Source organism: Podarcis pityusensis (assembly GCF_964106645.2).
Source record: "Podarcis pityusensis genome assembly, chromosome: 3".
In the NCBI taxonomy this organism is placed as follows: Eukaryota; Metazoa; Chordata; class Lepidosauria; order Squamata; family Lacertidae; genus Podarcis; species Podarcis pityusensis.
Window position 1 is genome coordinate 67,674,760 of NC_138026.1, and position 16,870 is coordinate 67,691,629.

At 42.9% G+C, this 16,870-nt stretch overlaps 1 protein-coding gene across 1 annotated transcript in view; it reads right to left on the minus strand.

The window, feature by feature from the left end:
- The window catches only part of IPCEF1 (interaction protein for cytohesin exchange factors 1), a 71,136-nt gene extending 64,665 nt beyond the window's left edge, over positions 1-6,471 (minus strand). The window contains exon 1 of the mRNA XM_080998401.1: positions 6,452-6,471. The gene's annotated coding sequence lies outside the window, so the exon portion shown is untranslated. The remainder of the gene's footprint in view (positions 1-6,451) is intronic.
- Between the last annotated feature and the right edge of the window lie 10,399 nt (positions 6,472-16,870).

Sequence of the window (16,870 nt, forward strand, 5' to 3'; positions counted from 1 at the left end):
TTTCCACCAGTTCCATATAGTCCATCTGGTTTGGGAATTGGTTGGTGGAGGGGTATGGATTTGGCTGTGCCTGCCCCTCCAAAATGCTGCTGCAAGGGTTTTCCGTTAAAGGAACCCAGGGGCTCACCATACTTTTGTCTGAAACCCCCTGGCAAGGGGCTAGGGCCACGCAAGCCCCTGGGAGCATTCTAGGGAGAGGTGAGGCCTGATTCCCAGTCCTGTCTCTCTCCCCAGGTGACTTACCCTTTCTGACTTCACGGGGGGTGCGAATGTCAGAGCTGTCCCCGTGCGGGGTCAGTTAGTGCTACCAATGCCTAAGCAACCACTCACATTGCTGTAATTTTAATAAAGCTGTGGCCAAAATTATGCCAAAAACCTTAAACAAAAATTAAGTGTCATTGTGTTTTTATTTGGGGTGTCTTGGGGACCTCGACGCGCAACTCACAAGGGCACATATTTTGAAGCCTATATTTCCACGCTTTACTTTGCAGCATACTTTGTGATTTTAAATTTCTGCCAGGTTTCTCTCGCCAAAGAGTACTTGCTCCAAATCTGTATCTTGGCATCCAGGGAATTCTCTTTTTATACCTGTATGTTTTCCTTACCACCAGCTGTTATTGCAAGGAATGGGGGAGAAAGTCTATTCAGTTGGCATTTAAAGGTGAATTTATCTAACCGATAGTTTCTGAACCAATGCCCAAACCAAAACACAGCCATTCATTGAAATTCAAACTTATCCAAATTCTGCATGCAGTTCTCCAGCCTGCAAACATGAGAAATTGAGAGGAGCTGAAATTGGCAGATTCTCCCATTCCTACCTATCATCTCACTCTGCCAGAGGTTTGAATTCCTTTGTATGAGAGAACAGTGGAAACTTATAGTTTCTTTGTAATCTTTGCCTTACTTACAAATATACATGCAGAGAGTGGCTGGGGAAACCCAGTCAGATGGGCGGGCTATAAATAATAAAATTATTATTATTATTCTGTTGCAGGCAGAGGTTCCATACAGAGAAAGTTGAGCAGTCTGCCAAAAGCTGCCCTCCAACCCGTTTCCATTTAATGCCAACTAGAAGCTCTCAGTTTTCTCTCCTCTTGGTCTGCAAGGCACCCTGCATTCAACCACCAAAAACTGCCTCCTTGCTTGCTTGCGACTCAAAGCAAGGCATAGAAATGATCTGCATGAGAGGAAGTCTGAGAACTAAACATACAGATGGAATGTGAAATGTATTTTAGCAAATCACATCTCTTCCTCACTTAAATCTACAGTTCTGAGCTGTGAAAGTGTCACATTTTGGTCCAAAAATGAGTTGCAAAACTTATCAGATGCCAAAAAACCAGCACGTTGAATCTGAGGCTTCCTTTGAGATGGAGGCTCCAGGCCAAATGGCCCTCCTGATAGGCCCTGGTCATTAAGGAACATTGGTATGCTTTTCTCAAAATACCAGACTCCCAATCACAATCCTTTTCGTTAAAGCTATAGAGACTGATTCATTTGCAGTGAGCCAGAAAGGACAAGCTCATAACAAATACCTTCAATTTTACCTAAAGCAAAGCTTTAGAACTGGAGAAACAACCAACAATTTCCTGGTGTATGGTCTATACACACTGGGCTGTTCCACTTCTAGATGTTTGTAGGGAATGCTATTTTTAGATGCTCCACCACACAGACACCCAACAAGTGAAAAGAACCTAGCACAACAGAGAGGAAGTTTTAAACTCAAACAGCTCCCTGCTGGTTTCAATGTGAGACAGTTTTCTTATGTAAAGAAGCCTTTACAAATATGACACACACATCCAACCTGCAATGAAAAGTAGCATGGGGCATTCTGTTATCTACTGCATGTCCATCTAATTGTTGCAGAGGTATAGGTAAAGGTACCCCTGACCGTTAGGTCCAGTTGCGGACAACTCTGGGGTTGCGGCGCTCATGTCGTTTTGCTGGTTGAGGGAAGTGGCGTTTGTCCACAGGCAGCTTCTGGGTCATGTGGCCAGCATGACTAAGCCGCTTCTGGTGAACCAGAGCAGTGCACGGAAACGCCGTTTACCTTCCCGCTGGAGCAGTACCTATTTATCTACTTGCACTTAGACGTGCTTTCGAACTGCTAGGTGGGCAGGAGCTGGGACCGAGCAATGGGAGCTCACCCCGTCGCGGGGATTCAAACCACCAACCTTCTGATCAGCAAGCCCAAGAGGTTCAGTGGTTTAGACCACAGCGCCACCCGCGTCCTAATTGTTGCAGAACTTGGTGCTAAAAAACACTATGGCATTAATCACCATAGTAAAGATTAATGCTTTGACCCAACTTTGATTCACACAGCACTTTCTCCATACATCCAAACAAACTGAAACATCGTCAAGACAATAGTGCTGTGGACAAATATAAAATGTACAAACTGGGTGATAACAGATATCACCAGAAGCAATTACTATTGTTGTAACTGCCAGTCGATAAGCCACCACAAGTCCCTTCCAACTCTAAAATTCTTTGATTCTATGAATAATTGAGTCAAAATAAGCATGTAGATTATTGCTGCTGCAGACATCCATATTAAGACAATAAAGAGATTATGTTTGTCCATATTCTCAAGGATGGCTAGGACTGATCACGTGGAAAATGAGTATTTTTTTGCAAACTAGTCCTAAGCTTATACAGAATTTAGACTAAAGCTGGGAAGATTGTTTATTCCCAGGCTGTTCTTCCATGTTTTAATAAGCTTAAATCCTCTGATCTGAGCCAAGGAAATTGTTTTTACATCATTTTTCTCTCTGATCTGCCCTCCCTACTTGTGTTCTTTTTCTTTCAGACTTTCCAGTTGGTTTTATTTATGTAGAAATACAAGCATGGTAAATTTCAGAGCTATAATTTGTGGCTTCCTGTCTCCAGGATCATTCTGAAGCAGTTCTCATGCGGCCAATTCTTCCAGCTAAATATTTACACATACATACACTGCACATAACTTTTACTTATGGGCAAGCTCTCGACATAGTTTCACATAATTTTTCAGGCTCTACATGTGGTTCTTATCATGACAACATATTGAAAATATGTGCCTACAAAACACATTTTAAATATATTTATACAAGCCATTATGTGCTTATCTTTAAGGCATTTACTATATATAGAAAAAAGGGAAGATTGGATTTCCTGTTCTCATTGCCTGCCCTTAAATATATTAATCATATCCAGGCCCTTGTTTTGGAGTCAAGGCTACAAAGTGTCTTTAAAAATCCCTGCTATGCTTGAAATCCCTAGCCCAATATTGCAATAGGAACATATAGTGCAAGGCTGGACCTGTACAGGATAACACAATAGGGCCTCAAACAGTCCTTCATATACATTAGAACCACCACAGGACATATTTTCCTCTTAGGGTGTTATCTACATTTTGAAAAAATCATTGCAGTAGTCAATGTAAGATGTTTCTCCCAAGCAGCTGTGCCTTTAACATCTGCAGAGCAAATGACAAAACCACTACTACATTCTGTCTTAGCTTTACATCACCCTTGTGACATCAAAAAATGGCAGGTCTGGACTGAAGCTACATTCTCTTGAATAATCTTTCTGAAGTGACTGAAACTATATTCAAGAGGCATTCTAAGCTTTGGGGTGCATACCCCACAGTTTCCCATAAATGCAATTGGTGCTACACAGAATCAATAGGACAAGGTTTTCTACTTTAAAAAACTTATTTACCATTAATTTGGTAGAATTGCCTAATGGTGAATTTTTGAAATGCAGGTCATTGCCACACCCCCAAGATAATCTACAGTCATGTGCCCAAGGAGAACCTAAAACTTCAGGCAGCTATGTTGAACTTATATCATACTGAGACTGGAGAAAGCTGAATGGAGTTTGTAGATTCTCCCCACAACCCTGACACTCTGGCTGTGAAAAAAGAATGCTAAAGAGGTCGAACTGGGTGGATAAGCGTATGTGTTCACTGAAAATGTATCCACTGGCCCCCAAAGGTTTATGATCATTGCTTTATGTCCATCACAATTGGACTATTGCAATTATTGTGTTCAATACTAGCTACTTCAGAAAAAAATTTAGAAGCTGCAGTCGTTCCAAAATGCAACTTCAAGGACATTAGTAGGTGCATCTCTATGAGACCACAATATGCCTAGCCTGCACCAACTACCCTGGGCACAGTTCAAAATGTTGCTGATTACTTTTAAAGGTCTAAATGGTTGGAGCTGGATACCAGAGGGATCACTTCCTCCCATGCTATCCTGCTTCCTCTTCTCTAGGTTCACTCTTTTGGAGTGATGATGCTGTGAACCTTCTATCTTATGCTCAGCATGTAATACGGTGGCATAGTGTGGGTTGCCAGAGCCTGGGGCCACACGGAGGGAGGGATGGGAGGGAGGGAAAAGGACAGAGCATGCATGCATGCATGTTCAACTGCTTAACAGCATCGGAGTCACCTAGGAGATTGTAGCTGCAGAGATAAGAAAAGAAGAGACACTCCGTTGTCTGGAGATGTCACTTCCTGGTTCACATGGAGAAGCCATTTTCAATGGAGCCCAGCAATGGAAGTGTGCAGCTGTACTGAGGCAGCATAAGGTTTTGAAAGTTTGCACCCCCAACAACTTTCGGCCAGGGGAAACTGCCCCTGCCCCCCCCGCACACTATGCCACTGCATGTATATACAGTGGTACCTCGGGTTACAAACACCTTGTGTTACAAACTCTTCGGGTTACAGACTTCGCTAACCCAGAAGTAGTACCTCGGGTTAAGAACTTTACCTCAGGATGAGAACAGAAATCGTGTGCTGGTACCTCAGGTTAAGAACGGTTTCAGGTTAAGAACGGACCTCCGGAACAAATTAAGTTTGTAACCAGAGGTACCACTGTATAGGTAAATAAAACCTTATAATCACAGAAATGCCATCAGTTCCTAGTGATCTTAATTCCAAGAAAACCCAACGAGCCTCTCATCACCTCTCTGATGGTGTAATAGAGGGGGGAGCGTTCTTCAGGGCATAAAGAATGATTTTGTCTGCCAGAGCATTGGGGAATTGGCTGACCTCCCTTGCTCTGGCAAGTGAATGAGGAGATAATGAAACATTTCAAGTTTGTTTGTGACAGATTAGCATAGAGGAAATCAGAGAATGTGGAGAGTTATCAAACAGAGGCTCATTATGGCTTTGGTTTTCTCTTATTTGGTTCCTGCTTCATGCTAAATAACACATTTCTGCAAGTTTGTATGCATTTGTAATTAAAAGAAAGTGAACGCATTTCAGTTGGCTGAAAATCTTTTGTTCAAGTGCAGAGTTATGCTGTCTAAAGTAAGCACAGCTGAGTTCAGTGGAGCTTACTCCCAGGAAACTGCATAGAATTGCAGTTCTTCTTATCCTAATAACCTGCGTGCATGAATGTGTGTGAATTTCTATAAATATATTGTTATGCACACCCACAGGAGCAAAGGGGAGTTGCTTCTAAGTAGGTGTGCAAAGGGCTACAGCTGTGGAGAGCAATCCTGTGCACATTTACTCAGAAGTAAATTACACAGGAGTTCAGTTGGATTTACTCCCGTGTAAGTTGGTGTAGGAAATTGCAGATTTGCTCACACAATCCTGTGAATTACATCTTTAGTTTGCATTCTGAAACTCTCTTTTAAGCCTTCTCTTCTGGATGAATGGGAGAAAACCTAATGCTAAAAGCCATGTGTTAGAAAACAAATAACCCGGAAAAATAAGTCCTATTTTCTTCAAGCTACTTGTTTTAAGCATTTTTCCCCGCATGAACTTTACCAAAACACACATACAAATACTGCTTTGTGCTTCCCTGAATGCAGTCCAGTGACTGGCCCAAATAAATATCAACACTATGTCTATTTGAGGAAACAGAGAAAGAGCCTGTTGAATATACAGACAGTAGCTGATTCTGGTCATAGTAGAGATCTGCAGTCCTCATTGCGCCAAAGGCCTATTAATCTCACTCCACTATCTTATCAAGGCAGAGCAGATCTCTGGTTACTGGTCTGCTCCACAACTGTGCACAGGCTGCAATTTTGCATACATGGAAGTCAATGGAATTTTAAGAGACCTAACAATAGGTAAGATTGCACCCTTTACAGTGGTACCTCGGGTTAAGAACTTAATTCATTCTGGATGTCCATTCTTAACCTGAAACTGTTCTTAACCTGAGGTACCACTTTAGCTAATGGGGCCTCCTGCTGCCGCTGCCACGCGATTTCTTTTCTCATCCTGAAGCAAAGTTCTTAACCCGAGGTACTATTTCTGGGTTAGAGGAGTCTGTAACCTGAAGCATCTGTAACCTGAAGCATCTGTAACCCAAGGTACTACTGTATTTTCAATAAGAAAGCATGGAAATGTTACATTTGTCCAAGGTTCATTAATTTTGCAGCTAGGTAACACTGTAACTGAATAGTTTACGCAGGGGAAAGTACCATTACTTCAACCACAACAAAGCCCAGATCTTACCTACGCTTTGTGTGCCTTTCTCTGTGGCTGACTTTTTAAGCTTCAGAAAATTATTGAGGCAAAATGTTCGCTTCACTTTAAGGTGCAGTCCTGAGACATCTTGACATTTTTTGGTAGCTGGGGAAATCTCTATAATCCCATGGCACTTAGTAAAACTCTTTTACACACTCTTCAAATTTGGGAAAGTTCCTCTCTTGCTTCTCTAATTTCCAGTTTTGTTATTGTTGTAAAGCCTCCATTGTTTCGCACATGTGCTATGTATATGCTACAGGGCTACCTGGAAGGAAGTGGTTTCAACATTTAGAGAGTTTGCACTCTCACACTGGTCAGTTTGTAGAGCATATTCTAGAACAATAGACAATATGCAGCAATAAGTGCAAAAAGAACAGCAGTTCTTCCTAAAACTATTTAATTATTATTATTTATAAAATTTATTTATAAAGTGTATATACTGGCCTATACCCACAGGTCTCAGGGTGGTGCACTGGATAAAATCACAACATAAAAACATAAAATACACAATCAAAACAAAAACAACCCAATAACCCCCCTTGATAGGGAAAACCAAGGGCAGAAAAACCTAGACTGACATGGGTGTGGGGTGGGAAGAGAAGAGAAGTGCAATTTAACAGAGAATTGTCTGTGGTTATCAGTCCACCTAGAAAAACACAGCAAAACAGGGAAGCATTCAAGAACAGTGTGCACAAAAGAGAAATATATTTCACAGAGGCCAGAAAAAGGACAGGTTCTTTATTTCTGCAATATGTCCAATGCATTTTGGTCACAAACGCCTTTGTCAAGGGTTTATCTAAAAAGATAATAATGTGATATTTATTATACAGTTATTAACCCACACATAAACATTCTTTAAAAATTTAGGCTATATTAACATCCTAAGTGTAATAAAATTACTGTACAAATAAGTATTGAATGGAATACTCGGAAACAGCCATAACACATTAAAACATATGACCGTACTTGTTTCTTAATAAACCAGTCTCAAAGCTTGTTGTTGATTTAGGGCAAAATCTCACGGAAGGGCACCTCCAGTGCACATTTAAATACTTCCTGTAGGAAAGGGAGAAGGCATCTTCTCTAAACTCCCAACGAGCTATTACCTTCAGCAAATCTATATGAACAAATTTCTATACAGTAGACTTTGATGCTGTATGATGTAATTGACCTTTCACCCTTTGGTATATCATTTAGAGCAATGGTTCAGATGGTACTGCCCCTACGTGGAATTACCTAGGGGTGTTGCTAAGAGGAAGGGGGTGGCGGGGGCACTAAGAGGCAAGGGAGGTGCCAGAGGTGGATTTACCGGAGCTTGATTGGTTTGGTCATACTGGACGTGGAGCCATTCTACAACTACATTCTGCTGTAGAATGGAAGGTGAGAGGCGGAGGGGCACCAAATTTTGGCGCCACAAAGAGCACCACTAAATTTTGAGACCCCAAGGTCCTCCACTGGGGGCGCTGGAGGGGGCTCCTCTGAGCGTGTTGCTTACTTATTATTCAATGAAATAAATTTGCAGTTACAAGGAAATGAGATCAATTTTATTAAGGCCAAAACTGTCTTTCCTACATTTATTTCAAAGTTAACTCTATTCAAGCATAATATCAGCAGCAGCTATACCAATTTCTGAGCCTGTCTGAGCTAGAAAAGAAAGGCGGGATACAAGACAGTGTTCTGCAAGACTTTTTTGTGACCATTTGGATAAGCTGCATAAAAATGTGTCCAATCTATTTGAGGACCTTCTTTTGATGGAAATTCCATATTGGGTAATAAATCCATTTTCAGATACCAAGGAAGTTGGGGTAGTGGAGGAAGAACTAATCAAGCTACATGATGACATTGAGCTGAAGTCAAAGTTTAAGAAATTTGGTCACAACATAACATTTCTGCTCGCTCTCCTTGTTGCATTTCCAACATCCTATTAGGTGGTTTTAGTGTGGTCAGCCAACTTCTTTCCAAGCAAAGAAATTGACTTCAGATTACTAAACGTGGTGATTTAAGACTCCTGGTACGTGACTTTAAACCAGATACTAGGAAACTGGTATCACTTCATCAAGACCATCCATTGCATTAAGAATTTATTGAACAGTGAAGTAGCTACTAAATGTGGTATCTTAGACTCTTGCTAAATGACTCTTCTTCTTTGGTGATCACTCATAGCCAAGTAAGATTGTCTTCCATGAACACGGTCTTAACGGTGAGGCCGTAAGTGACTGTGGAGGCCAATTCTGGATCTTCTGCTGCTGTAGATCCTCCTGCCTGAGGCAGCCATCTCACCTTGCCACATGGGTGGGCTAGTTCAGACATAGTATTGAGTAGAACACATGGCCTGCAACTGCTTCGTTAATAATACTGACTGAATTGTTTTGCATCCCTGTTCCTTCTATCTGTATGCATAATTTTTTCCCCTTTACAAATATGTCCTAACTGCATATGTTCCAGCTGTCCCTATTCTCTGCCCAACCCCAAATATTTTCTGGTCTTTCTCTTCAGTAAATAAAATTGTCCATATTATCCCTTTTGGGAAGGAAGGAGGGCTGCCTTTTAATACTGCTGTTCATAATGTTCTTATTCCCTATAGCATATACAAATTAAGGCTGTGCACCTGATCACACTACTAGAAAAATAGGCACTATATCATTGTAGTCCCTTCCCAGTTTGTTTTTCAAAGGTTTATCCCTAAAGAAAACTTTGTGGGGAGGAGGAGGAAGAAGAAATCATAAGCAACAAAAGGGGAATAAAGAAGCAGGTTGTTTTTTAGAAACATCCTTAAATTTTTGGGTGGTGATGGTTGAGGTGTGATCCCAACGCTTGTGAACATAAGACCCCAGCTTTCCCCCACTCCACAATAATTATACAGGTAGCAAATGTTTCTGGATATGTTTGAGTTGCAGTTGTTCTGCAATGCATACAATCAGTTACATACAATATGCATGGCAGTGGCAGATTGTTAGTAGCAACAGGCTGCAGACCAGCCTGTTGTCTCATACACCGGTGGATCAGTAGAATAGAAAAAAACAGCCCCTTCAGGTATAGGTGACTGTGCCCACCCTTTGATTGAGATTTTATTGGTTTTTAGGTTGAAAACCTCTCAGGGAAGATTTACAATAGGATGATAGACTATGAACTTAGCAGTCAGCCATTTGCAATAGACAGGGAAAGCTGTGGCTTTCTTTTTACATCTAATTATATCATAGGTTAGAATTCACTGTGATGGCTTTAACTGAGCTATGGGTTTTTATCAGAGATGCCCCAGGTGTGAGAGGGCCCAAGTCTAAGTGGGGGAACCCACCAAGTGAGCCCTGCCCCTGTTGGGCTTACTAAGCATGGCAGCAGTGCAGATAGGGGCACTGCTAGAAGCCCTTGGTGATCATAGTTAACAATCGGGTGCCATTTTAATCCCTTCCCTCAATGTCCCACCATAGCATTGCCCTGGAGCAACTCTCTACTTGGGAAAATGGAGCAGGACTAAAATGATTGCTCACTGCATGTGGCTTGTCCAGTAGGCATTTGACTATGGATGTTGATGCCAACCCAGATTGTAATCTTGTTCAAATCTGAGGGAAAATGTTGCCTCAAAATGAAAGGAGTCACCCTTCATGAGAAGGCTATCGGGCAATGCAGTTTCTCTTCTCCTCTTGCTTTGCTTCCTCTGCCAAATTTCTACGGCTCATGTGCAGGGACTGCACTGCAGATGGTAGGGCTGCCAACATTTTCTGAAAAGTCCAATTCACTGACGCGTGGCCTATTTGAGAATTATGCCAAACACCTGTGGTTTTGAAATCATGGAGTATCAGAATCCATGCTACCTCATAAGATGCAAATCTTCATGCCTTCATGGTTTGTTGCTACATATCCTCTTCCAAGGAAGGTCTCACGGTTGGTGTTCCCGGCTGCTCCTGTCCATTTTTAGTGGAATTGTTGTAAGCCAGAGATTTTCAACCTTTTTGAGTCCACGGCTCCCTTGGCCAACTACATTCTTTCCGCGGCACCCCTGTGGAGCTCAGAAGCCCAGTTATGTCACCCCTTGGCTGCAGAGCTGGCAGCATCTCACCCTTTTCCAACACAATCCCTTGTGGAGTGATCCCTCAGCCTTCTCTCCTCTCCCCTCTCCTTGGGAGTCCTCTGGGCAGCCGCTGCTGCCACCCCTGATCTTTGAGTTGTGCCCAGGGGCGAACAAAGGGGGGGAGGCGGCAGGCCGCCCCAGGCACCACCCTGGGGGGTGACAAGATGGCCCGCTGCCTCCCAGCTGTAGAGCAGCAGAGGGTGCGCACACGGTCAGTGTGGGTGCTGCTCGCGCCACGTCCACACGGCGCCCGAATGGGCTGCTGCTTGCATGGTGACTGTATGGGCTGCCACTTGCACGGTGACCGTACAGGCTGCCGCGTGTGCGCAGTCCGTACGGACGTCACACATATGTTACTGGGCGGTTTGGCCCGCCTCTCGGTGTCCCGCCCTGGGTGACAGAGAGGGTTCCTCTGCCACTGGTTGCGCCCCCCTGCCCCAAAGAGAGGTGCCTCCTCACACTGCCCCACAGGGACCTGGGGCCAGTCTGTCCATTCCCAATAGCAATGGCTGGCAGGCTGGCTGGCTGGGTTCCCTCCTGCTTACTTGCATGCTTGCTTGCTTACTCGGAGGCTGCCTCATCTCCTGGCAACCAGCACCCCCAGAGGCACCATTCGTCTGCAGAGTTGATAGCCAGGGCTGCTGCAATAAACAGCCGCAAAAGCCTTTGGGAAGCAGAGACGTGAGAGGGCATCAGAGGAGGGAGGGAAGGAAAGAGGGACAGAGGCTTGTGTTGTCCGCAGTACCCCTGACCATCATTCAAGACACACTGCTTGAAAACCCCCATATTCAGCTATGGGGAATTATCCACACATTTAAAAGTGGAAGTTCCATGAAAGCCAGCAGGCTGTACCGAAGTGTGTATTCTCGGGCTCCCAACCTTTAATCTACTTTCCTGCAAGCGGCTTAACATTTCCAGCCAAAGACGTTTTCTTATCAGTCCCCCAAACTCCAGCAGTTCAACACAGTGCTGATGAGTAGAGGAATAGCCTTTGCTAACTCATTATAATCTCTTGCCAAGTTAAACAAATACTGGCATGTGTAACACACAGGGCAACCTTGAGGGGACCTCTCACGTGGATGACCCATGGACTTGTTACTCGTTTCCAGGCGGCGCTGGGAAGCATCAGCACATCTCCAGCACAGACTGTAATAATCACATCATGCGCACTTCCCATGAATGTGGCTTCTCCCCAAAATATTCTTCTAACCGCTTTAGAAAATTTGTTATTTTCATAGGACTGAATGTATAAGGGCATTTTATAACGCGGCTGTTGCTGGAATACTTTCCTTAGGGAAATTAGTGGTTTTCATTTTTTGTCACTGATAATAACCGTGGGTAACCATACAAAGCTGTAAACACGTACTTAACTCTGATTTCTGTCATACTATATATACAACATAAAATCTGTGGAAACAGAGATGTCGAATGTCTAGTTCTACCACTATAATATGTGAGCCACGTATATGAAACAAGCCCTGCTCTGTGTTTGCCTCATGCCATTACTATTTTCCTTAAATGTGTATTATTATTATTATTATTATTATTATTATTATTATTATTTCGTTTCTGTTCTGTCCTTCCTCCCATGAGAGCCCAGGATCATGAATAGCAAAACAATACAGGGTTGTAGCCAGTGCTCCCCCCCCCCCCAGGGTACTCAGGGGTACGAAGTACTGGCACCTCAGTTTTTGTTGTTAAAAAAAAAGGCACTTACTGTAACAACTTCACGGTGAGTACTGGCACCTATTTTTATAGAAAAAATCATTTGTTGAGGCTGAAAAGCAGTGCAATCCTTACCATGTCTACTCAGGTAAGCCCTACTGAATTTTGTGGGGAATGACTCCTAGGCAAACGGGAGTGCAGCAAAAGTCATAATCATAGAACAGCCACTGAAATCAGAAGAGCCACTGAAATCAGTGAACTAAAATTACGATTCAATAAAAGTGTCGACACATTTCTAAAATGCAAAATAATACCAGCTGCTGAATTTTAATTCAAAGACCAAGTTGAACAGATAAGTCTTCAATTGGTGTCCAAGCATAAACAGCTAAGTGTGTGTAGCTGCTGGCTATGCAGAAAGGAAACAATCGCTATGACTTTCATTTCCCCAGCTGTTTCAGGAGTGTATAATAGTTACAGAGGACTAGTTTCCCATGCAGCTACTGTAGGGTTGCTAGGAGCACATTTTCAAGCAAGCAATGTGCTTCAAATATTGAGTTGAGTCCACCCTAGAAGAGGAGTGGCTGGGACTGGGACAAAGGAAGAGAGCAGAAATTGAGAAAGTCAGGTGTGAGGATCCTTTTGTGCTCCAGATATTGCTGAACTACAAGTCCCATCAACCCCAACAAGCAGGGTCAATGGCTAGGGATGACAGTTGTAGTTCAGCAACAACTGGAGTGCCAAAGGTTATCCCCCCTCCCCTAAGTTAAGTAGGAAGGAAGATGTCTAGAGGGGCCTTTTCTGCTTTAAGAACCTAGTGGGATCAAGATAATGTCTCCAAAAGTAAAAGGTTCAGTGGACAGGTGTTAGAAGTAGATGGGGGGGGGGTAAATGGACTCCCTTGGTTAGATATTCATATCTGGGAAAGTCATCCGTGCCCCAGGGTAAGTCACAGATGTCTATTAAATGAGACTTGCAAACTACTTCCAAGGCTTTTGTGCTGGCAAACCAATATTCAGCGTTGTGCGAATTAAGTTTTCCATCCATTTTTCTTCTTGTTATGAAACTTAGCCTTAAAATTAGATGTGCATGAATATGATTTCATTATACATGTGAATTTATGCCTCTGTCCCAAAAGTAAAGACTGCGACTTGTGAAGCCCTAATCACAGAGTAGATTGTTAAAAACTGCTCAGAGAGTGGTAAAAATATCACTGTGCAAAAATATTGCCATTCCTGTTTGATGCCCCTGTTACTGATGAGTCTTTTTCACTGAAGAAGTAACCAGAAGAGGCTGAGTCAGTGCAAAAAGGCAAGTTTCTCCACTAAATTCACTGAAGTGACATTGTACGAATGCAGTTCTCATCTCCTTCTGTGTGGGCACTCTGTCAGAGCTGACTAACGTTTCTTTTCCTCCAACTCTCCTACCTCAAGACAAAGTCAAGTGCTGAATTCTCCCTGCAGTCGGCAGCTTTCTATTTTTAGAACCGATGTCGCAGCAATGTAGGTGGTTGTAGAGTTGCATTCGATTAAATATTAAGATGTGGCTTCAGCTGCCTGTGTCACAGCCATCACACCACTGAAATAAAAAACTAGATGGTAGACGCAAACAGGATGGGTATCTCTAGAGAACTGGCTGGTGATTTCTACAGACGTTTTCACCAGTCACTGCTCTTAAGATAAATCAGGAAGCGAAACACCTTAGCACTGAGCTTCAGGGTGATGACTACAATGGGGAAGCAGAAAATATGTACCTTACACTTGACCACATGGATCTTCTGTTATTGGTGCTCTTCTGACCAAGTTTGTTCTTATGTTTTGCCTGTGCTGCTTGCTAATTTGCCATCAGAAACTGCATAACATGGAAAAACTTGGCACTAATGTAAGTCTGGATGCTATGGAAATGCAATGCCAGTCATGATCTGACAGAAGACTGACCTGTGGCACCTCTTACTGGTCTGTAGTACTTCTAGTGTGAAGCCGTTACAGGATTTCTCCTCAACAGGCTTCCTTTCCTGTAACTACAGTGGATGCTATAGATCAAGAGACAGAACAAAAGGTAACCCCAAGGTCATAATTTTATCCCACATGGCAGTGGCTTCTAAATGATATACCATAAGTGAACCTTTTTCATATCAGTTTGTCTTTTGAGGAACCCATACACAGTTGAGATAGTACCCCCTAAGGATTCTGGGGTGTGCGCTGGGATGCCATACCATGCTTCGCCATCATCCCACATGATCTGATATTGCACACTGGAATCCTCCAGAGCTTGTGATCCACAGGGCAAGATTTGTGGGCAAACTGTTTTCCAGGGAAACTTGCTCAACGTTAGCCGTTCTGATGAACCTCAGTAAACTTCAAAAGAATCCCATGGTTTCCTGGAACGCACTTTGAAATCCACCGTTTCCCAGTCATGTTTAAACTTATCTCCGTATATCAACAGCTCAGTTCAGTAGCGCTGCACGATGCATCAGATATCACATCCAGAAACCTCTGAATTGCAGTTAATGGAAAAGTACATACAATCCTGTTCACAGGAGCTAAAAGCAGCTTTTCCTATGATGGTTTGTCAATTTAGATCTAATACCATTTATATCACTTAGCCATGCAAAATGGAGTTCCTTTCCTCATAGAAAAAAAATACAGAACGAGTAGGTTGCTTCCTTAAACCAGGGAAGTTGGGGGTGGGGGAGAACTTAGACTGAGTTATACGTGTGGCCTCGTGCTATACCCCAAGACAAGGGGAGCCTTGAAAAAGGGCTGTTCCCTCTTCCAGAAGCCCACATCTGACTCAGGGTCAAATCAGGCACTGGCTGATGCAATATGACTTTCTTTCAGGCCTGCTGCTCCACAGGCCAGCATCCACCACATCTTAGGTTACCCCCACAAAATGTAGTCTTTCTGCAGATCTCGTCTCCTGGTGTGGCTTCTGTATGTTGGCTTTAACAGTCTTAATTCCAGGACTCCAGCGCATTTTGGAAGATGACTAAACCTAGAATACTGCTATTCCCTCCTTGGTCTCACTCAGTAGGGCTTTAGGGAGAGCCTGAAGATGACCTCTGGCAGGGAAGTAAAGGCCAAGCCACCGTTCTTAGAGGCCTGACTATTCTCTGGACTTCCACTGGCCCTCCTCCTCCTCTCCCAGGTATTTTATACCCTTCAAGTTTCTCCACCCTTCATTCTGGCTGCAGGTCTGCAGCTGTGCTCCTTCTCTCCAACAGGCAGATGAATGAGAGGGCCCTGCTCTGCTCCTTCTAGCATAGGTGCAGCCTCCAGGCAGGGTCTAGGTACAGTCTTCTCAGGAGCCATTGCCTGGTTGGAGCTCGGTGGTGAGAACTGGGACCTATTTAAAGCACAAAGACCACCACTGCTGGTTTTTCAGAGGTTTTGTTTCATTTAAACACCTTCATTTCACAAGTTGGCTTTCAGGGAAGGAAAAACACACACGTATTGGAAGAAAGTATTTGGTTTCCCTCTCGTTGAGCAAAGCTTTCCATTTCTGCCATCTGTTTCCTGATTTGGAAGAACTTTGGCTTCTTTTTTCCTACCTGAACCTGAACAGAATACTGCTTCTAAATCATGGTTATGAAAGAGGAAACAGAATGCTAATTCATTTCCTAGATTATGAAGAATCTAGGATAACTTGCTTGCATAAATTGCTGTTGGTGGCTAGGGTTGACACAAAAACCCATCCTTCCAAAACAAACTTCTTTTCTAGATCCACTGACATTTCATGCATCTTCTACTTTACAAGGTACAAGGATTAACATAAAGTTCCTGGTTCCTTTTAGGCAAGAGAGAGCCCACTATTGCCAGTATCCCCATTTACTTTTCCAGCTAATCAGAATAGCCTTTGTGCAAGTATCTATAAGGCACATTCTGCAACTTGAAGGCTCCAATTATATGCACACTTAACTTCCATAAGAATCCCAGTGAAATATACTTTCAATGTATAGATATAATTGAGCTGAGCCCAACATAATATCATTTGTCTTCTACCCAAGTTAGCTTCACGCCTTTGAGCAGAATGAACTTGGTGAAAGCAGGTTAGAGAAAAATGCTCTTTTACTTATTTCTTTTCAGGTGTGTCTTGATCCACAAGAAACTTCCAGTAAAATATGCAATACTGCATGTGATATGCCAAAAAGATGAGGTTTTTTAAAGAAGGGTGAAAGAACCTTCTCTCTTTAAGCAGGGGGAAAATGGAGCCTAAGGCAAATTCAAGACACTCATTTGAGATCATTTACTCCTCAAAAGGTTTGGCATAAAAACAAATCTCCATAGGAACATAAATGAGAAATGATTGTGCAATGAAGCTAATTATCTCTTAATATCTTTATTTTGGAAAGAGATTTTCCACTAGAACTCACTCACCCAGTTTCCAATATAAGCTTGGGGGGGGGGTTGTGGGGGGCAGGGAATATTTTGCTTTGGGGACTGTAAGAATTGCTGCCAACTTGAGCTTTGCGGGGCATTTCAGTGCAAGTTTCCAGATTCAGTTTCTGTTAAACCAAATCCTCTTTTCTGTAGCTTTTCACATGGTACATCGAATGCCAAGTTTCCTTGTATTTATGTGTTAACCACTGAGGATGTAGGGCTGTGTTACAGATGTTCTACTGTACCCAGGCTATGCACATTCTGTCCTAAGAGCCAAAGAATTTCAAAAGTTATATA